General features: G+C 44.3%; 1 protein-coding gene across 2 annotated transcripts in view; it reads right to left on the reverse strand.

Annotated features, from left to right (window-relative positions):
* P2RY8 (P2Y receptor family member 8) overlaps positions 1 to 23,447 on the reverse strand; it is a 46,068-nt gene that overhangs the window by 16,876 nt on the left and 5,745 nt on the right. The window contains exons 1-3 of one of the 2 annotated variants that reach the window (XR_012643833.1): positions 20,797 to 20,886; positions 12,562 to 12,623; positions 6,097 to 6,171 (exon numbers count right to left, since the gene is read on the reverse strand). The gene's annotated coding sequence lies outside the window, so the exon portion shown is untranslated. Of the gene's footprint in view, positions 1 to 6,096; positions 6,172 to 12,561; positions 12,624 to 20,796; positions 20,946 to 23,447 lie in introns of those variants that run through there. The other variant, XM_074983316.1, reaches the window with a different exon arrangement.

Here is a 23,447-nt window from a genome sequence, read left to right on the forward strand (position 1 = left end):
GTCCGAGGACAGAGTTGGACCGTTACTCAAAGAAGAAGGGAAAATAACAGAAAATGTGGAAATGGAAGAAGTGCTTGGTGACTTCTTTGTTTTCAGTTTTCACCGTGAAGAATGGTGATGACTGGATGTCTATCATAGTGAATTCTGGAGAAAATAAGGGAGGTTCAGAAGTTAACATAAGGAAAGAAAAAGTTAAAAATTACTTACACAAGCTATGGCTGTGGCCACACTAACCCCTCCTTTCAGACAGACTATGGTAAGGAGGCACTTTGGCAGATGCTAATGAGGCACTGCCATGAATATGCAGCACCTCATTAGCATAATGGCCAAGGCACGCACTTCAAAAATGCCGCTTTCAAAACATATGCCACCCATGTAGCTGGGAGCCTTTCGAAACAACCCCCTAATTTTGAAAGCTTCTTCTTCCCCTTTGGTTTTGGGAAGAAGGGGCTTTCGAAATCAGGGAGGTCATTTCGAAAGGCCCTCGGCTACATGGGCGGTGTGCGTTTTGAAAGCAGCTGCCATTATGCTAATGAGGTGCTGCATAGTCATGGCAGCACCTCATTAGCATCTGCTGAAGTGCCTCATTACCATAGCCCCTCCAAAAAGAGGCCACAGCCTATATGTCTTTAAGCCAGTAGGGCCTGATGAAATGCATCCTAGAATACTCTAGAAGCTGACTCAGGAGATATCTCAGCTATTGGCGATCATCTTTGAAAAGTCATGGAAGATAGGAGAGAGTCCAGAAGACTGGAAAAGGGCACAGAGGCTGTGGTCACACTTGGCCAAAACTTCGAAATGGCTGCTGAGAGGAATAAGGGGATTTCGAAATGTGTGGCGTCCTTTCGAAAAGGACCCCCATGTAGCCGCACCGAGCCGCACATGTTCAAAAGCAGCGCTTTTGAAGCACCACGGCTGGAAGCGTCCTAATGCTAATGAGGCGCTGAATATTCAACTCAGCACCTCATCAGTAATCTTCGAAATGGCCATTTGCATGGCCATTTCGAAGCTTTGGCCAAATGTGGCCACAGCCAGATAGTGCCCATCCATAAAAAGGGAAATAAAGACAACCCAGGGAATTAGAGACCAGTCTTCTTAACTTCTGTGCCAAGAAAAACAATGGAGCAAATAATCAAGAAATCAATTTGAAAACATCAGGAAGATAATTAATAAGGTGATAAGTAACAGTCAGTGAGGATCTGTAAAGAACAAATCATGTCAAGTTTCTTTGACAGGATAGCTAAGCTTACAGATAAGGGGAATGTGATAGATGTGGTATACCTGGACTGTAGTAAAGCATTCAATACAGTTTTGCATTACCTGATTATAAATAAAGTAGAGAAATACAATCGAGATGTGGCTACTATAAGGTGGGTGCATAACTGGTTGGATAACTGTTCCCAGAGTAGTTTATCAATAATTCAGCATCTTGCTGGAAGGGTAAGATGAGTGGGGTTCTGCAAAGACCAATTTGGGGACTTGTTCTGTTCAATATCTTCATCAATAACTTATATAATGGCATATAGAGTGTGCTTATGAAGTTTGCTGATGATACTAAGCTAGTAGGATTATCAAGTACTTTGGAGGACTGGGCTGTATTTCAGAATGGTCTGGACAAACTGGAGACATAATCTGAGGTAAATAGGATGAAGTTCAATGAGGACAGATGAAAATTACTCCACTTAATAAGGCATAATAATTGCACTTATACAAAATGGTAGGTGACTGTGTAGGAAAGAGTACTGCAGAAAGGGATCTATGGGTCATAGTGGACCACAAGCTAAACATTAATCAGGAGTAGGACACTGCTGCAGAAAAATCAAATACCATTCAGGGATATATTAACAGGAATAACATAAGCAAGACATGAGAAATTGTTCTGCCCTGCTCTGCAATGATTAGGCCTCAACTGGAGAGTATCGTGTCGAGTTCTGGTGACCACATTTCAAGAAAGATGTGGAGAAATTTGAGAAGGTCCAGAAAAGAAAACAAAAAATTATTAGAGGTCTAGAAAATATGGCATATAGGGGAAGATTAAAAGAATTAGGTTTATTTAATCTGGAAAAGGGAGGACTGAGAGGGAACATAATAACAGCTTTCAAGTGCCTGAGAGGTTGTTACAAGGAGGAAGGAGAAAAAAATATTCTTAAACTGTGATGACAAGAAGCAATGGGCTTAAATGGAAGCAAGGCAGGTTTAAGTTAGACATTAGGAAAAACTTCCCAAATTCCAAGGGAGGTTGTGGAATCCCCATCATTGGAGGTATTTTAAGAACTGCAAGGGATAGTCCTGATGTTGCTTGTTCCCGCCGTGAGTGCAGAGGATTGGACTTGATGACCTCTCGAGGTTCTGTCTAATTCTAGTTTTCTATGATTATACAATTATATATTACTGGTACTGTATAGTCTCTGAATATTATGTATGGGTCATATAGCTAATAAAAACTAATAAAATCCTGTTTCTAGGGGAAGTTCCATGTTGAACCATTAATGCTTCAGTTTTTAGTAGGGTAGTCAACAGGATACAGACTGTGGTCATGGGACCCAGTGGCTCACTGCCCTCTGGACATGCCCACCCTGCCACCACCCAGTGTTTGGTGCATAGATCTATAGGACAGTCATGTGCTGCTTCCATCTTCTGATAGCTGAGCAATTTAGGGCACGTGCCTTGCCATCATACACTCTGAAGTAACCAAGGAGATAATCAGGACTCAATAATTTTAAAGGCTGAAGCTCTTACATTTATGTATCTCACACTGAAATTAAAGACATTTCTGTATGCACAATTACTCATTCATAGCATAGAAAGCTGGCAGATGCCTTAGAAACAGTTGGATTGCAATAGCTAATCCTGAGAGCAGCATCTACACCAACTGAGAAAACTGAGTTTTCTAGCCCGTTCATTGTTTTTATTGCCCTTCACTGAATTCCCACAAGTTTGTTAATGCATTACCTCAGAGAGTATGTCTACCCAGCCAGTTGAAGGCTCTTAGGGATTGTCTATACTAAGCAAAAGATCAGCCTGGTCAGGGTTGATCTTCCAGAGTTTGATTTTGCATGTACGGTAAAGATGCAACAAAACTTCTCTCTCTGGGGTTGGACGTTGCATGAAGTTAGGGTAGTCAACACGAGAGTATAAAGGCTAGGTCAGGGGTCAGCCACCTGCAGCTCTGGAGCTGCATGTAAGTCTTTAACAAGTTATTTGAGGCTCTGAATGCCACTGCCGCTGACTCTTCTGGGGCTCTCTACAAGCCCCTCGACAAGAGCCCTCCGGTAAGGGACTGGACATAGAACTGCCTCATGTGGGCTCCCCACTGGCAGGTTGCTGACCCCAGGACAGGAGAGAAGTCTGGGGATATGTGCACCCAAGCCACATGAATCTCTTTGAGCAAATGCTCTCAGCCGCGGGAGTGCTCTGCACTGCTCTGTGCATACATCCCTTCCCAGTGTTACGAGGCAGAAGCGTTTGGCAGTGGTGATAGCAGTGGCTGAGCCAGTGAATCACCTGCTTTGGATTACAGTGTGGGGGTGTGCCTGGCTCTGGAGGAGGGGACAGGGGTTGGGTTAAAGCTGTGGGGACTGGGGGTACTTATGTTTTTGTTTTTTTTTTAACAAAAAAGGTTGAGAAACACAGGTGTGGAGAGTTGATGTGAACATTGCTCCCTCAGGCTTATGAGTCTATCCCCAGGCACGGAGTTTTCCTTTTCCTCATTTGCTCTCCAATCCAGGGGTGAAAGAAACTTAAACTTTCTAACTGGTACAAATCATTGTGTGCGCACTGTTCTTAAAATAGGGGTGACAAAAAGTACAGTTTGACGTTACTTATTAAGGACTGTCTCGTATTCACATGCACTGCAGCTCTTAAAGTACTGATTTTGTAACCAAATTTGAGAAAAATGACTCTTCTCGCTGTTTTGGTTATCATAGCTAGAACTGTGTATCTGAAATTGACCTATTTCCTTGGTATAGACTTCCCCAGAGTATGCATCATCCCCTCCCAAGTCTTCAGAGCCCCAGGTCACGTGTTCAAAGTGCTGTCCACATGGCTATTTTTTAGAGCATGACCTCTATCAGCCCCATGCTGGGAAGCTCAATTCAGCACACACTGAGGTGCAGGCCATCCTGTGCCAGGCAAAGCATGTGGAAAGGGAAGAGAGAGAAAGGGTTTTAACAAAAGCTCTTTTTTTCTTTTTGACTTTCTGTCCCTGCTGATGCGAGCCCTCTCATAGACAGACAACAAGGAGTCACAAAACAACAGTGCCAATGTGTTGAAAGTAAGAGTTGCTCCATTCCCTTTCAAATGTGTTTTTGATGGTATGCAGTTACACAGAGCAAAGTCCCCTTTATCGAAAGCTGACTAAAGGGTATGAAGCTTCCTTATATTAAAGTGCAAACTGTTCCTCGGTATTTCCCTTCATGCTTCCATAAATTATACTTATAAATCCTCTATAGATCAAGTGATTTTGAACTTTTTCCATTTCTTTGCCTAGTAAAAAATGACATTTTTATTTTAACTATAATATTATTCACGTGATACTTTCAGGCAATGCACAGCAGTGTTTTGTGATTAATTGAGTTAATGGGGCTGATTGTATCACATTGACTTCACTGTTGCTCCAATGTTACATCATTAACTTCACAGGAGTTAATATTGATGTCTGTGATGTGCCCTGAGATTCTGGAATAATTGGTGCCATAGAAAATCTGCATCCACTACCATATCATAGGCACTGTGATTAGTCTGTGTCACAGCACCTGACTTTTAGGCCACTAGAAAAATCACAGGAACGAACTAAAACTCACATTGCCTGAGTTCGGCACCTAGGCGCCCTCCACAATGAATGGGGAGACACTGGAACCTCAGAATAGGCTCCACAAAGCCTGCATGCTAGGCAGAAAGCCAGCTAAGCTAGTTAATAGGATACGTGGACAAGATGGATATGCGCAAAGCCCTGTTCCCTCTGAGGTAAGTTCACGCTGCAGGGAAGTGTCGATCTACGCTTATGAATCACAAACAGAGGAAGGATGTGGGTTTGACCACCTAAGTTGTGTTTGGGGCCCACTCTAGTAGATGTGCTCAGTGGCTGCCTAATTTCACACAGAAGAACTGGGGGAGAGGGCAGAGGAGCTCCCTTATAACCGTCAGCCCAGCACTCGGGGTACTCTGCACAGATATGGGAGGAGAATGGTTTAAGTCCCCTCTCTGCCTGATGAAGAGAAGGGAGACGAATGGGGAATTCTTCCCTTTCACTAGGCTACAGCATCATTCTAAGTTTTCAATTTGTCCTAATTAACAGCCAATGATTTAATTCAAGTGGAGTAATGGAGGGAATCCCCAAATCAGACTATTTCATATCCCAGCAGTTAGAGCATTGACTTAAGAGGTGATAGATCACTGTTCAAATCCCTTTTGCTTATCAGGCAGAGGCAAGACTTGACCTGGGATCTCCCACATCCTTGGTAAGTGTCTTGGCTACTTGCCTAAAAGGCTATAATAGACCCCCCCCTGCTCTTCCCTGTTTTGTGTGGAGCTAGGTAACTGCTGACTATGCTGACCATATCAGGCACAATGTGACTTAGTTGGTGAAGCACCCAGCTTTCCTCTGACATGAATTGCTCTGAAGCTGAAGTAGGACATAAGCACTCACATGCCTAGAGTTGGGCAGCACTTTGCATTCTCCTGGATACCAAGAGGTTTTCAGGGAACTTTTACCGCAAAAGCTTAGGTGTCAACAGCACTAGGCAGCAGATGAGTGGGAGTTCTGTGGATCACTTTGTGGCTAAAAACAGGACTTGGAATTTAAATAATCACTACCACTTCTTTTTCCTTGGATGGGGGCAGGATTGTTTATTTGTTTGTTTACAATCCTGGGAAAGCTAAAAAGAGGGGTTTTAAATGTTAGGTATTAGAACTTGAAGAGTGTTATTAATGTATCTCTTTATTTAAAAAAGAGTACACAGATTTTGTTTTATGACCCTTGTACATTGCAGCTTGCAGTGTAACAAGCAAAAGAATTCTCATGCCTCACTCAGGTTATGAAGAGCAAACCCAAAATTATTGCTTTCAGCAATGTTTCCAGCTGCTCATAGATACCATCTGTGTTCTGCATCCTCCTTTCTCAGGCTGAACTCTGATGTACTGGTCAGCTTTTTGTTTCAGAGCGACATTTACCTTCAGGAAACACAAAATGAGTCTTTAAAATATGTCCAGTTTTCCACTGACAAATGCCACCACCACAAGGCCACAGAACCCTCAGAACAACTTTGGTGGTGCGTGAGTGCATTAGGTGTATCTTATAATGAGTCAGGGCCTGAGAAAGTACTGCAAGGGACATTATAATAACATTGCAGATTGCAGTTTCATTTGGAGATTTTATCTTTGTTGTTTTTACAATATCTTCTTGCCTGCAGTTCACAGAGGAGTTACAGTGATTCTTGTGCCCTAGGTTAATAGAGGCCTCTAAGTAATACAGTAACAGAGAGGGAGCCGTGCTAGTCTATATACTATCAAAACAAAAAAGCAGTCAAGTAGCACTTTAAAGTATTTTGTTAGTCTTTAGACTGCTACTTGACTGCTAAGTGATACAGGATGGGATTCACTGATGCCCTGAACCTTGTGCCGTGTAAGTGGAAGTCAGCCTAAAATGATGCACGCAAGATCTCTGAGAACATCAAAAGGTTGAATTCTAGTTCTTCCTGAGGCCTTGGCTACAAAAATGGATTAAGTTCTTCTCCTGCCCCAGTTCCCTGTCCCCGCCCCCACTCATCATCCTGCATAATCACTGGAACATAGAGGGAACTTTGCTTTGAAAGTCTCTTCATTGTCAGAGGCTTGTTTCAAGGCAACAGTTGCCCTGTAACCAGAATTCTGACACATCCATCTACCCAGTTTCCAAAAACCAAAGCCTGTCTTTGACTTCAGTGAAAGCAGTGCTAAGCTAGTCCTGAGCATTTCCGAAAATCTGACTTGTGTCTGGTTGCCAAAAGATCACCAGTGCCTACTGAGTCTCCGTTTCTTTTTCCTGGGGTTTTACCTTCCCTACTGTTTAATTCTCATTTCTGTTTTAGGGCCCAATCAAACTTCATGAGTAGCCAAGGGGAATTTTGACAGGAGCAGAGCTCACTCATATTTTTGTCAGACAATAGGCAAAGTGTAAGGAAATGAGTGTTCTTTCCAAAAACTTTAATTTTAATTTTAAATGCTTGATACTATTCTTTCAGTAAGATAACTCACTACTGGAGTGAAGCATATAGTTTATCTGCTATCTAAAGTGTGTGCGTGTGTGAATCATGAGGGACTGGAGAAATTTAATATGACAACGAGAAGGAATGTTGCACTGAAGGGGGTAAGAATAAGAAGCTAAATTCATTCTAAACTGTGTGACCGCATGCCTGTGCAGCTGCCTAAGAGCTGCCATCCTTGGAGAAGCAGCAGACAGGTGAGAGGCACCAACCGTCCCCTATGCCCCCACCCCACGCCCCCTCCCCCCGGTCGTGGCAGCTCCCTGCTGGGGCCAGAGGAGAGTCAGAGAGTTCTCTCCCCCTCCCCACATCTCTCCTCAGAATTCTCTGCCCCTTCCCACATCATCCCCAGCAGCATGGCCCTGCTGTAGATGGGAGAGAGGCACCCCTCCTCCAGCCCAAACCAGCCTCTTTACAGCCACCACAGCCAGCAGAGACACACCTCTCACCTGGTCCAGAGCTCCTGGAGAAGACTGTAACCCCAACACCTCGTCCACAATCCCAGCCCAAATCCTGTACCCCCAGTCACAGCCTTCATCCTCCACTCCGAGCCTCTGCCCCATCTCTGAGCCCTTTCCTGAACTCCAGACCCTTCCATCCCAGTCCCACCCCAGAGCCTGCACACCCAGCCAGAATCCTCATCCTCCCCCAACCCTGCACCCCCTCCCACACTCTGAATCCCTCAGACCCTGACCCAGCCGAGATCATCCATGTGGAGAATACATTTTGTTATACGCACCAATGTGGAAGTGACGGGTCGCACATTATCTCCATATTTGTGTACATAAAATTAATTCCACACATGGACATAAAAATTACAGGAAACAGAGGTAAGATTGTTCCAGATTTACTGTCGTATGGGGTAGGGAATCGGCAGAACGCTTCTTTGATGGTAATCTACTGAAAAAGGGAGTAGTATACCAGAATGCATACGGAGGAGGCAGGAGTCATGACACCAGATAAAATATGTATGTATGAGAGAGCTCACGCATACAGATATATTGCTAATGCAGAAGAAAGAATGAAGCAACATCTGGAAATTTTCATAGCTATATTAGTGGCATCTTGGGGCCTCCTGAAATAATGAAGATATGGGCTGATCAGGCTACCTGGTGCCAGAAATAATACAGTACATGCATCCCTGAATAAAGAAAATAATATTGAGATATAATGGTAAAGGGGATTAAGTTTAATGGGAGATGCATGGCTAAATCCCTATCACTGCTGCTGATAATCTCAATCAAATCTCAAAAAAAAAAAAAAAAGAAAAAGATAAAGAAAAAAAATTAATCACAAAGAAAACAAATAGTCAATGTGAGTTTTAGGAAAGTAAATTTAGAATATTTTTCTGTTTGTCTGCCTCTCTCTTCCGCTTCCCCCTCGGCCCTCACAGACAAGTGAAATTTCAGGCTTATATGTTTTGATTTTTAAAGGTTAGGTTATACATATTATTGTTGTGAACCAATCTAGGAACGACATATTGTTTGTTAAAATCTTTTTCTAGAACTACCTTGCCAGCAGTGCAGGTGAGCAAAGACAGAACATTCATGTTTTAGACACACAAGATGGAAGGCAATGATAAAAAACTGCTCCTCGCATGATAAGAGGAAAAGTTTTTAAATAATTGTACTTTTTGCTTAGACCAGGTCCCCTTTCTTCCTCTTTCACTTCTGTGAAACTCTTTAGAAAAATATCAAAAACAAAATATGAATGTGGTTTATTCACGTCAACCCTACTATCACTCCTGTCCCGTCTCTACAGATGGTACCTCTCTGCTACACCATAAGCTATGGCAGGTCCATTGCTTACTTTTACACTGTATAGATTACAAGAGATTTTGAAACATTCTATCATACCAATATAGGTATGATTACACTACAATAAAACATGCCTTATTTTATTTACCAGTTGCACTATACTGTAGTAACAAAGTAGTCTCCTCTACCAAGGATCACTGGGAAAAGTAAATAAACACAAACTCAACAACCAAAATGTATTTTTAAAAAGCGTTTATACCCACACAGCAGGAAATATTTTTAAATGGCCTTGTGAATCACAAGACAAACCAAACCCTTTCTGCATTGTGCACACGTGTTATTTCTACTATTTTTAAGTCACATCATGTGCAACATGGCTGCCAGTAGTGTTAGTATATTATTATGGGCAAAACAATAAACTAGAGCTAGCAGATTTGGGATCAGGATCTTATCTCATGTCAGTCAGACTCTTGATTTACCAAACTAAATTTCATCATTTGTGGAAACAGAAAAAAAACTGTTCACTTAGCTAGTAATAATTAGAAATTTCTTTGAATTGGCACCTGCAACAAGTAAATTTAATTCATTACAGTGTTTGCAAGTGGAGTCATTTAGCAGTGGAGTTCTAGCCTGGTTTGCATCCCCCTGTGCCAAAGCAAAACAACAAAAACATCAAAACTAACAAAAAAACCACATCATGTTTCCCTCCTTTTTCCATATCCTTGAGAGAAGCAGTGATGTTAGCAAATAATTTTGCACACGCAGGAGGTTGCTGTAGATGCTGAGTAATTCATGCATGATGACTATTTAAGCAACTAATCATCTTGTTGAACATGCCCATAGTGCATGGGGGTGGGCATCTATGAAGCACTAATCCAAACTTCCCAAATCTGTCCGAGCATGGATTGTGCCCAGGCTAAATCCCTGGATTGATCTCTTCCCTCAGCTTTCAGTCAAAATACCCTTCACTCAAAACATACCAAGTCGGTATCAGTCAGTTGGAAGAGCTGGCAGTCAGCTGAGGAGTCAGAGCCAGGAGTCAGGAGTCAGCTACGGTCTGGATGTTAAGGACACAAATGGGATGAAGGTGGTCATTCCTAAGAGTCAGAGCCAAAGGAGTGGGTCATGCCTGAAGGTTACAGCTGAGCCAAGCTGGATTCAGCGGTCAGGCTTTTGGGACATGCAGGGGCATAACCAACAGCAAAGCCAAGGGTCAGAGTCAAGGATTAAAAGACAAATGCCAAAGATGCATTACTCAATGGGTAGGCCAGAGATGCAGTCAGGAAGTAAGGTCAGGGGAATCAAGCAGGAGAAGAGTCACCCAAACACATTGAGTAACCAGCATGTTCTGGCCTCTGCTGAGTCTGTCCCTCCACCAATCAGAAATCCACACAAAGTAGGCCGCCCCTTCCAGGATCAGAAGAGATCAGAATGTTGCCAGAAGACTGGCCCTGCTGCAGTAGGCTCTCTGATACTGGAGGAGAATGCAGGACATTGACACTAAGGCTTTGTTGACCTACATTAGGCAGGTAACTCAACTGTAGATATGCAATTCTAGCTACAGCAATTGCGTAGCTATAAGCAATTTATCTGCCACTGACTTACCTGGCCGTTTTCACAGAGGAAAGTTGACAGGAGAAACTCATGTTTCCACCCCTCACATATATTTCTAACTTTAAGGATTTGAATAGCAGTATCTTCAATGGAGCTGATAACTTTGCAAAGCTAAGCATCTCTTAGCTTTTCAGGACTGAACTTCAGACAGCCCCCATGCAACATAATTTTTGTAGATCCACAGAAGTATCTTGACTAACTCCATGAAACAATCATGATGAAACAAGGCTGATGACATAATACAAAATTTAAGGCTGAGGTTTTCCAACCTGAGCAGTGAGTTTGGGTGTCATGGCTAATGATTGACTGCATGCCCTACTTAAGATGCATTTTAGATATGGGTGTCCAGTGTTTTCTGAAAATTTGGCATCTCAAGTTGGGCACCCAAAACAGAAGCAACCCCCACCATTAGTCACTGGAGAAAATTAATCTCCATGTGAGCAGAACGTCATAAGAACAGACATACAGGCCAGACCAAAGGTCCACCTAGCCCAATATCCTGTCTTCCAAGAGTGGCCACTGCCAGGTGTCTAGAGGGAAAGAACTGAATAGGTAGTCGTCAGGTGATCCCTACCCCATCACCAACTCCCAGCTTCTGGCACACAGAGGGTAAGGACACCAAATGTGGCACTGGGAGAGGGATTCTCAACACCTTGGAGTGTAATAAATCACTCTCTGGGGGGACTAAAAGAAGGAATCTCTACAGAGTTCCCATTTTTTTTCTCTTGTGTTTGTTGTCAATAAACTTCAGTGAGACTTTCCTGGCTGCATTTCTGTGGACATCAAGTGCCTACTCTCAGACAACGTGCAACCCAGTTTCAGTTCTCATTGTATCCTGGGTGGGGATTTTTGATTTAATAGATTATTCGCAGCCCTTTCAAAAGCCATGTAACCTCACGCTGCACAAATTCAACTGAGAAGCATGAGATTTGGTTATCTGAAAGAGGTTTTTCAGAAATGGGCGTATACAGTGATTGTGGTCACAGGTAGTTCAATCACACAAGCAGTGCAGGAAGCCACCAACATTTTCAGAGACTGCTAACTTGGTTAGAATGCATCTTCCTATAGAAAGCACCTGCGAAACCCCCACTGGCCACACCACTTAGAACCAAATCTTGAAGTATTTATGTAACCCACTAGTCAGTAGGTGTTGTCTTCCTCCCCTCTCTGTGTGAGTCTGTTACAGCTCTCCCCAGGGGTGATGTGTGGGGGATGCCAGGTAGGAGACTGCATGCAGGCTGGCAGGGGGAATACCAGGGCTGGGGCTGAGGCTGGCAGCAGGAGTCTGTGCTCCCAGGTTCTCACCAGCAGCAGCATTTTCCCCCTTCTCTGCTGCCGGTGAATGCGGGGGCGGACTGGCAGGGGGACTAGCAGGGCCAAGGGTCCATACCATACCAGCGGCAGGAAGCCATATTTCCCCTCCCCCTCACTGGCATTCAGGGAGTGGGGAAGCACAACAAAGCAGCTCCAGCTCACGCTGCTCTCCATCCATGCCGTGCCACTTCCTGTGGCCAAGTGCCGGGGTGGTCCTGCCACTCCCCCTGAAGAAGTGGCACAACCAGATGGCAGCACTGTGCAAGCTGAAGCTGTCTGGCTGTGCCTTCCCCACTACTGCTGGTAAGTGCAGGGGGGCAGTGCGGACTCCTGTGCTGGCATCAGCCCTGTGTCCCCGCTAGTCCCTCAGGCCACTTCAGCAGGGGGAGGAGGTGGGCCCGAGAGGGACAGAGCAAGGGTGGGGCTGGGCCAGGTCAGGAGCGGAGCAAGGGCAGATTGGGGCAGAGCAGGAGCGTGGAGAGGTGTGGCCTGGTGTGGAATAAGGTTGCCTTGGCCCTTTTCCAGGTTGGGGGCATGGGCACATGGCTGGTGACCCCTGTCTGTCTCCTGGAACCATTAACCTCTGGCTCTCCCATACAACTGTTGAATCTTCAACTCAAACTAACAAGACTTACATTTTAGTTCTGGAGGTCTTCAGTTCATTCCTTGGTGCCGGCCATGACAGTCGCTATTACACCTGCATGCAATAATAAACAATTGTTATAGGCCTGACTTGCCCTCCCTCAAGATTACAGAACTTCTGTAACTCAGCCAGGGCTTATGGAGTGGACGAGTGAGTTTCTGTGACCTGGGATCTGCAGAAGGTCAAAACTAAATGAGCTGGATAGCCTCTTTTGGCCTATAGTCTATGAGTCATGATGGAACCTTACGTAGAGGGTTGAGGAGAGAGAAAACTCATAATGCTCCTCTCCAAACATTTCTGTCAGGAAACAGCCAAGGAATCAGCTTTTCTGTTTGTCCTCTAATCACTGAAATCCCGTGGAACTCACATGAGCTAATGCCATTGAATGGGGACCCAGTCCTTGTGATATTACAGCTTCCCCAGCAGGAGATACCACCACCTTCCCTTAACGCAGTGGGTAAAGCAGTGGTATATTACCTTTTCCAGGGCAACTCTACAAAGTTTCCTCCTCCATGGCCTGAAGTTGCGTGAGCCTCAGATATCATCAGCTGAAGAGAGTGAGATTCATAGAAGGAACATGGAGCAGTAACTGTGCATGCATCCCAGCCCCAGCACCAGCTGTCTCCCACAACTTCGTTCCCTTGCCCACACTACTGATTCACAGTAGGGTCAAAACCGTATGTGGCTATATGAGCAATAAGGAAGGTAATGGACAATCAGGTCAGTGTTGAAGGCACGTGGTGATATAATTGTAATGTTTCCTAGGGTAGCATTGAACAGGAAAAGATCACCTCATGCAAAAGGGAGCAAGGTGACTTTTGGCTAAGAGCTAAAGAAAACCCCCTTTCCCTCCAGATCATTTTTATCAAGTCTTCACGCTCCTTTTTGCTATCTACCATGAAATCAAACTGATAAAAAGCAGCAGAGTTCCCACAAGCCATTGGCTGTGGAGATGTGCAAATAATCTATTCATAGAGCAAAGTCAGGGAAGAAAAGAGAGAGTAAGAGACTTGATTGCTGATTCTGCGAAACAGGAAACCAAGGAGTTAAACGGAAGGGAGGAGAAAGAAGGAAGTCGTGGTTGAAACAAACTGCAAGTCAGAGGCGGGAGTTGGCCCCATTTCAAACAAAGGGCACAAAAACAGGGGAAAGCTCACAAACAAGTAAAGCTGATTTTGTCAACACAGTGAAAGCTGTGATGGCCACCTTGGAACCTGAAGCCCTCTTGTTTATCCAAAGAGCAAGTGACAACTTCCTGTCCAGCCCTTAGCCTCTAACTGACGGGATCACTTCTAGCAGCAAAGAGCTAGTTCACTTTGTTTGTGTTTTTAGTAGTGGTATGGACATTATTTTTATTTACATCTATACATTTTCTAATTGAACTTAAATAATGAACCAGTTAAGACTGCTAAGATGCTTTATAACTGACCTAAGCATGAGCCATCTAAGACAGATGAGCACTGTCAAAGAGACAAATGTGAAGCGCTTTTAAGGGTGTCTTTGTATGTTGCTGTTATGAAGAAGTCACATGTTCACTTTAGCAAAAATACGTAATACATGGGCTTGTCTCTGCTAGAAAGATAATTACAATACAGTAGTATCAGTGACAGCAGCAATGGGAAAGCTATTGTAAATTTGCCTTCAACAGACAAAGATCTAAGGACACTAGAGAAAAATGAGCTAATGGGTAACAGAAGAAAGGCCCCAATCATGCAAACACTTAGGGCACCTATTTAATTTATGCACATGTTCAATGCCACTGTGTTATGTAGGTGCATAACTGTAAATGCTTAAGTTTTTGCAGGCTCACAGTATAAAAGTGAACGGACAATGGCTGTACAGTGGTTCTGCACTGTTCATGTATGATAGAGACGCAGCAAAAGAAAAACACGTGGGCTGTAAGCTCTGTGAGACGGACTGTCAAGTTTGTGCCACACTTAGCACAATGACTTGGGAAGGGCCTCTGGGGGCTACTGCAATAAATATTAAATGCTAATGAATGCTTGGGTTGTCAAGGAAACATGGCTTTTAATCAGACCTGACAATGATTCTTCTGCTACATTCTAGCTTTGCATTCCTACCACTTCAAAAGGAGAGTTAAGAGTAAGTGGTTTAGCTATGAGAGGAGGTACATGCGCAGAGGTGGGTGTCACAGAGCAGCACCATACATTCGCACTTCACACTTAGGTGTAACTGCTGTTGGGTGGGAATTCCCACACTAGCTTTCCTGTAGCTAGCTCACTAAAAATTGCAGCGAAACCCCTTGTGTGTACGTGTGTGTCGGGGGGAACTCCAGGGTGGGCTAATAATGCAAGTGCATGCCCAGTGTACCAGATGGGCTTCCACAGCTTGCTCTGCAGTCTGCTCTGCCGCAGCTGTGCTCCTAATTATAGCCATGCTAGCGACATCAAAGCTAGCAGGCACAGGCCTGCCTCAGAGGCAATCACGTCTCTGATTGCAGAGCATGCAGACCCTCAGCGCAGATCTACACTAGACCTGAAAGTCAGTCTTAGACATGCAGTTCCAGCTATGAACACTGCATAGCTGGAATTGACGTATCACAGATCAGTTTATCAGGCCATCCTCGCAGAGGGAGATGGTTGGGAGAAACTCTCCCATCGACCTCCCTTATTCCTTGCAAGACTGAGGAGTACCAAGGCCAACGGTCGAGCCCTGATGGTTTGATTTAGTGCATCCCCACTAGGTGCGCTAAATCAAACTCCAGAAGGTAGACCCTGACCAGGTGCTTAGAGGGCAACCATGTTGGGGCTCCTTCATGCAAGGTGCTGTACAAATACACAGCAAATGACAGTCACTGCTCTGAAGATTTTATATTCTCAAGGCCAAGACAGAAGGGGTGCGGTGACAGACAAGTGGACTGGAGTGGGTTGAGAAGGTTTTACTGTTTGTTGCCATCTCAGAGAAAGGCAAAAGTGGAGTGGATACAATGACTAGGTTGCTGGACAGAACTACAGGAACCCAGAGATTATGTGGCTCAGCATAGCCTAAAGGTGTATAAACACAGCAATTAGACACTTGTGGCTGGCTTGTGCCAGCTGACCCAGGCTTGTGGAACTTGGGCAGGGAGCTGTTTCACCACAGTCATATTGTTCCAAGCTTGTGAGGTAGGAAGGTCACAGAGCTTAGGTTGCAGTCCTACCTTTGATGCCCACACTGCACTGAAAGGGCCCCAAAACTGGAGCCTGGCAAGCCTGTATCAGCCAGCACAGGACAGCCACGAGTGCTTAATTGCTCCATAGATATACCCTAAAGAGTCCACAGGGCACCTGAAGAGCAAGGACAAGGCAGTAAAGGACAATCATAGTTCACTTACACTCACCACTGTGTCTGAAACTATAAGTGCTAATTGAGATGCTAGTTCTTCTGAAGTTCTACATAAGCCATCGAAAACATCACATGATGGCATTTTCTTCTCTGACACCCTGGACTGGACTCAGAGGGGAAGGTTCGTTGGTCATTATAACAGCCTTGGCCTTTTAGAATTATTTTGAGGTATCATTTGGAGATTTGAGGGTGGGCACTATGACCTATTTTGTAAGGGGAGGATTCAACAATAAGGAAGTCTCCACAGGAGAACATGTTGGAAGTCAACAAAGATGATCAAAGATATGTTCTTCCCCAGAAATACAGCTTTGCAGTATCGGGCCCTACCTGATGTCACAAATAACTAAAGCTGTGAGTTTATCATTGGGATAATTTGGATCTTTTCACCATCATTTTTAAATAAAAATTAAATCAGACAAGGGGACTTTCCCAAATACCCAGGAAAGCTGCTCTTCTTATTCCTCTGGGCATTACCTTGAAAAGCAGTTTGTTGACTTCCAATTTGTTCGTTGGGTCATAGAATTGTAGAAACAAGGGGCTGGAAGTCTTTGCAGCCAGGTACGAAGAGCTGTAAAATATGGTCTGAATTAATGAGTCAGCTCTTGAGGAAACTTCAAAATCCATTGGTAAATGATGAGTCAGCTGCAGTTTAACACAGGAGGTTCCTGGCACAAAGAAACTCCATTTTGTGACTACCTACTGGTGAGCATGCCTAGCTCCCGCTAAAGTTAACGGAGAGTGATGGTGCAATGCATTGCGCAACTGGGCTCAGAGCTGGCTACAAAGAACATCCTTGCTGTAGACCTGTGGCTTCTATTTCTAGCACTTATCCAGCTTGTATGCTTCCAGCTTGTTCTGCATGAGAAAGTGTCACATTTATTTATGATTTTTTTTAGATTTTCTTGACAGAATTGCAAAATATTGGTAGTAAAACTGATTTGGTTGTAGTGAGAGGAAGGCTCTACATGCGGCTAGCCTTGCTGCTAGTCCAGTCCATATATGTATATATGGCTGGCAGTGACAGGCAGGTGCCACATTGAGGGAGAGGGGTGAATTTCATGAGCTTATGCTGCACAGTTCCCTGTGCAGTGCCAAATAATATAACAGTTGTGTTCCTGAAGAGCTGGGGCATTCCTTAGCTGGAGCCTTGCCATTCGGAGCTGATCACAGTGTCTTCCTGTGCAGTAGCTGGGTGTGTCCCTACCTGTGTGTGCGCAGGTAAAAATGCAGGCTAGAATCTGGTAGAAGGTCTTGGCAGGCTGGTCACAGCAGAGCAGTGTGAAGGAAGCCTAGGCTGCTGGGTCAGGGAGGCTCAGTGCTATCACCATTCCTGGTGGCAACCGGCGGGGAGGGGACCCATAACAGTGGGGCTCCCTCAGCCTCACGTATTGTAGTTGTTTCTCTTAAATGAATTAAATATTCATTGGGCTAGTGAAAGAGACAGAATGTTTCGAGACTTAGATGGGAATAGATGCCTGGACGCTCAGGCTACGTCTACACATGAAGCCTACATCGAAGTAGCCTATTTCGATGAATAACGTCTACACGTCCTCCAGGGCTGGCAACGTCGATGTTCAACATCGACATTGCGCAGCACCACATCGAAATAGGCGCTGCGAGGGAACGTCTACACGCCAAAGTAGCACACATTGAAATAAGGGTGCCAGGCACAGCTGCAGACAGGGTCACAGGGCGGACTCTACAGCAAGCCGCTCCCTTAAAGGGCCCCTCCCAGACACAGTTGCACTAAACAACACAAGATCCACAGAGCCGACAACTGGTTGTAGACCCTGTGCCTGCAGCATGGATCCCCAGCTGCAGCAGCAGCAGCCAGAAGCCCTGGGCTAAGGGCTGCTGCACATGGTGACCATAGAGCCCCGCAGGGGCTGGAGAGAGAGCGTCTCTCAACCCCTCAGCTGATGGCCGCCATGGCAGACCCCGCTATTTCGAAGTTGCGGGACGCGCAATGACTACACGGTCCCTACTTTGACGTTGAACGTCGAAGTAGGGCTCTATTCCCATCCCCTCATGGGGTTAGCGGCTTCGACGTCTCGCTGCCTAACGTCGATGTTAACATCGAAATAGCACCCAACACGTGTAGCCATGACGGGCGCTATTTCGAAGTTAGTGCCGCTACTTCGAAGTAGTGTGCACGTGTAGACACGGCTTCAGAGTGAATCAGCAGGGTACATGGGCAGAGGCAAAAATGTAGGTGCCTAGGACCTTTTACCTCAAAGACTTAAGTGCTCAGTGGATTTAGGCAACGATAGGGTTAGGCATAAGTGAAATGGGAGATGATGGATCACAGCGGTGCCTAAACATAGGGCTTGGGCTCCTAATTATCTTTATGGATCCCATCTTTATTCATGCAGGTAATTCAACTGATACCAACCGGAATAGTCAAGTGAGAAAAACAAACAGGTCTTGGATTGATACAGTATGTGAAACTTCACTGGGTATTTGTTCTCTGGAAAATATTTGCATGTCTACAGGATACATCTGACTTAATTTAATGACATGCAAATGCTTTTTAAAAGGCAGGCTGTTTGAGACTCTGAAGCTCTCAGAGGACATCCCGAAACATGAAAGTGAGAATCTGGCCTGCTTTTAGACTTGCCAAACAGAGTTCAGCCTTTCATGCTTCTAGTGCAAAGGCTGATTTGGATTGCTAATGCCCACTCTGGAGTATGGAGTTGCTAGTTTATGACCCATAAGTCAGGTCTTTATGTGGAATTAAAGGGGGAACTGGCTTTCAACTATTTTGTTTGAAAACATATTTAGATGTTGTATATTCAGTTTCAATGATTTTGGCTCATCAAGGGCTTTTTGTCTAATGTATATATAAACACAGTTTACTTTACTTTCTGACCCTGCTCTTAATCCCACTAAAGCCGGCAGGAAATTTGCTTTGTTATAGCATCCATTTGCTTGTTGTTCACTTAAACAGTGATTGATCTGCAAAAGGATTATGAGAAGCTGGGTATTTCTCTAAAATGTAAAATTGCTACCAATCGCTCATTTTTGTTCATCAACACTGAAGTGACCTATAGGGAGGTTGCTTCTAAACATGTAGATTCTTTATTTCCTTTCTGTGTTGACAAAATACCATACTGAGATACCGCTGTTGGGCACTGATAAATGTAAATTGACAGATTTAAGTGCTGCAATGTTACTGACCATACAGTCTGCGTGAAATGTTTTGAATGGCTTTTGGAACCACACACAGTTCCATTCATCCATTACTGACCATTCTTCTAGGCCATGTCTACACTAGCAAGTTCTTTTGGAACTGTTTTGAAAGAGCACGCAGAGCATCCACTCACAAAATGAGCTCTTTCCATCCAAAATTGAAAGAATGCAGCTCTTCTTCCAGAAGCCCTCTTCTGCTCCTGGATCAGGAAGAGAGCCTCCTTTCGAAAGCTTCTTTCAAAAAAAAAGCAAGTGTCAATGTAACTGCCCACAGGCAGACTCAAACGTGAGATCTCTGGAGCTTAGTGTAGGAGCCTCTCCAGTTTGAGCTGAAAGCCAACTAACTGTATCTCAGCTTAGGCTGTTCAGGACAGTTACTCTTTCCCTGTTAAAAAAAAAAAAAAAAGCAGTCAAGTAGCACCTTAAAGACTAACAAAGTAATTTATTAGGTGAGCTTCGTGGGACAGACCCACTTCTTCAGACCAGAGCCAGACCAGAACAGACAGAATATTTAAAGCACAGAGAACGAAAAACAGTAATCAAAGTTGACAAATCAGAAAAAAATTATCAAGGTGAGCAAATCAGAGAGCAGAGGGGCTGGGGGGGGGTAGGGAGTCAAGAATTAGATTAAGCCAAGTATGCCAAAGAGCCCCTATAATGTCCCAGGAAATTTGCATCCCGGTTCAAACCACGTGTTAATGTGTCGAATTTGAATATGAAAGAGAGTTCAGCAGTTTCTCTTTCTAAAGCAGACTGAAAATTCTTCTTCAATAAGACGCAAACTCTTAAGTCATTAACAGAATGGCCCACTCCATTAAAATGTAGACTAACTGGTTTGTGAATCAGGAATGTTTTGATGTCTGTTTTGTGCCCATTAACTCTTTGCCTGAGAGAGTTTGAAGTCTGTTCAATATACAAAGCATCTGGGCATTGCTGGCACATGATGGCATATATGATGTTAGTTGAGGAACATGAGAATGTGCCCGTGATTCTGTGAATAACCTGGTTAGGTCCAGTGATGGTATCACCAGAATAGATATGTGGACAAAGCTGGCAGCGGGCTTTGTTGCATGGAAAAGTCCCAGGACTGGTATTCCTGTGGTATAGACTGTGGCTATTGGTTAGAATCCCCATAAGGTTCGGAGGTTGTCTGGAGGAGAGAACAGGCATGTCACCTAGGGCCTTCTGGAGTGTGGCATCCTGATTAAGGATAGGTTGTAGGTCTTTAATGATGTGTTGCAGTGGTTTGAGTTGGGGGCTGTAGGTGATGACCAGTGGTGTTCTGTTCTTGGCTTTTTTTGGGCCTGTCTGGGAGTAGCTGGTCTCTGGGTATTCGTCTGGCCCTGTCGATTTGTTTTTTTATTACTCCTGGTGGGTAATTCAAGTTTATGAATATTTGGTAGAGATCTTGTAGTTTTTGGTCTCTGTCAGTTGGATCAGAGCAAATGTTATTGTACCTAAGGGCTTGACTGTAAACAATGGATCTAGTTATGTGTGGAGGATGGAAGCTAGAAGGGTGTAGGTAAGTATAGCAATCAGTGGGTTTCTGGTACAGTGTGGTACCAATCAGGCCATCCTTGACTTGTACTGTAGTTTCCAGGAAAATCCCCACAAGATATGCTATTGTGCCCAAATACTTTACAATCAGTCTGGAAAACTGCAGTATTATTTGCAGTTGTCTGCTGTCACTCACCATTATTGCTGTTGGTGCACTTCTGCAGGCAGATCCCTGTGCTTCTGTTATATATCACCCTGGGTGGGAGGAGTTGTGGACACGTGCCAGAGCTCTTTGCTTTCCAGTTACCTTCTAGATTGCCATGTGAGGGTTGGTGTCTGTGTTGCCTGTCAATAATTAATCATACCACAGATTCATTCTACTACCAGCTCCCATTAAAGGCAGTGTGCACTTCCCCTGAATCGGGCTCATATTCAAGGCCACTTTTGCAGCACAGATACTGCCTGCCCACTTGTCTTCTAAGACTATTACGTATACATGTTATGTTTAATGAAAATTAAGTTTTCAGGGTCAAGTGCTCAGAAGTTAGCAAATAACCAGTTTAGGGTTGCCCATGAAACCTCCATTGAACATGCAGAAGGGAGCCAAGTTGTGATAAAAACATGCTCTTGAATATTCTTTCACCCCATCTCTCACTAGGTCTGCGTCATATGACAATAGCAGACTGCTACAAAGCACAAGACTTTTCATCTTAAACTATATCTGTAGGAGTCCCAAACCTGGTCAGACTTACAGGCAATTCCCTAGAGAATTTTTCATCTGATCAATGCTGGTGCTTCCACACCGTAATCGACTTTACTTTCTTCAGAGAAGATCCAAAAAACAAACCACAAACCATATTTCAAAATGATAAAATCTCAAGGTATTTCTTAGTTCACATGAGCAGAGATAACACAAACATGCGAGCTAGCTCTAAAGCCTTTGTGGACCAGATATCCAATAGTGTTTATTCAGCAACCCATAACAGGGTCCAGATTTTTACAAGAGCTCCCCCATCTTGTCCTTTGGCACCTGCCCCTTTTCCAGATTATTTTCCCTCAATGCTACTAATTGTGGAGTTTCATTGCAATAGTTGGTTGTGTTGGAAGTGGTTAGCCAACGGCTGTATGTGTGCGGGAGGGGAGTTGAAGAGAGTGATGGAAGGCTGGCATCCCAAGGAGGGCAGAAGTAAGGTTGTGGTATGTGGTCTGCGGTGCACAGTAGCTGTGGCAAGGATTAAAGCGTGCGTGTCTGAGTCAAGGATGTGACATTTTGGGAATAGATTAATTCTTTGTGGCCATTTCTACACAGGCCACTTTCTTCAAAAGTGACATGGTAATTCATGGCCCAAAATATGCTAATAAGGCACAGATGCAAATTCCCCACACCTCATTAGCATACAGTCACATTATTTGGAGTCTGGAAGACCACTCTTCCGGACTCCAAATGACGTGACCGTATGCTAATGAGGCACAGGGAATTTGCATCCATGCCTCATTAGCATATTTCAGGCCATGTATTACCATCCCACTTTCAAAGAAAGTGGCCTGTGTAGAAACGGCCTGTGAGTGTAAGCAGTTCCCACTGATGGCAGGGTGGTCTTGTAGCTAGGGCCCCTTGCCAGGGCATGGGTCTTCAGACCCCACCTGAGGTGCTAGTGGATAAGTCTGGTGCATGGCCCTGAGAATCTAGCTTCTCTCCGGGAGGAGAGGGCTTCCCGGGGAGGGGCTCCTCCCTTTGTGCCTGGGGTTGGGTCCTGAGGCTCTGCTCTTCAGCAGCCAACCAGGTAGCAGCTCTAGCTCAGGCCCTGCTTGTCTCAGAGCCAGCTGTTACCCCTTGGCTGGTCAGCCCCAAATTGTGCTGGCTTCCCTCCCTTTATACTCCTCCAGGCCTGACACTGGCTGCAGGTGAACCAGGGTGGGGCTGATTGGGCAAACCAGCCTTGTTTAACCCCTGCCCTGCCTGGTCTTCCTCTCACACTCCTACAGTGAGATTATGAAATCTTTCTTTATTGTTACCAAACTCCAATGTAAAAGTGCTGTTGCCTGATTTGCTAGGGGATCAATAATATTGTTTAGATAATATGGGTTATATGCTTGTCAGTTAATCTGATCAGAAAATAATACGGTTCTTGTCCCAGAATCAAAATGCACAGAATCTGAAGGGACCCTCAGCATGTATATAATAAGGAAACACACTGCGAACAAAAGGCAGCTTTAAGATGTTTGTTGAAATAGTGGAATAGTAATGGAATAGCAATCTAGTAATCAAAAGATAGTCAAATAATCAACCATTTGCAAAAGAAATAATATTGTTCTGGTAGTACTGGTAGTATTACATCCTATTAAGTTTTCTTAATTAATACACCATTCCTTGAAAACTTGGTGGTAGAAGACAAAGGACCAGCCAAGAGAGGATTATAGTTCAGGTACTTCACGGCTTGAGGGAAGAACATAGAAGAAGCTAGAACTAAAAGCTATAAAGAGACTACAGAAGCTAATTTAGAGCTAAGTTAAAACTAACAATGAAGAACTAACAATAAAACAGTTGAATTTCCCCAGGATCGGGGACTGGCCCTATTATCAGTCCTGATCCTACTTACCCTTCGTCCATCTCCAAACTTAACTTAAGATACAGTTATTCTATGGGCTGGCATGTTTGTGCATATTATGACATATTTGTAAGTATTAGAGACTATTACTTCTTCTCACTTGTATTGTTTCTATCCTGAGCAATTATTTTAGTTACTTCCATTGTCTTTTTGGTGTACCTATTAAACCTGAAAAAGGCCATGAACAATGGGAGGCCTTTTCTACAACTCATAAAGTATCTGTCTGTTATATTCCTCG

This window comes from Carettochelys insculpta, chromosome 1, assembly GCF_033958435.1.
Source record: "Carettochelys insculpta isolate YL-2023 chromosome 1, ASM3395843v1, whole genome shotgun sequence".
NCBI classification, from domain to species: Eukaryota; Metazoa; Chordata; order Testudines; family Carettochelyidae; genus Carettochelys; species Carettochelys insculpta.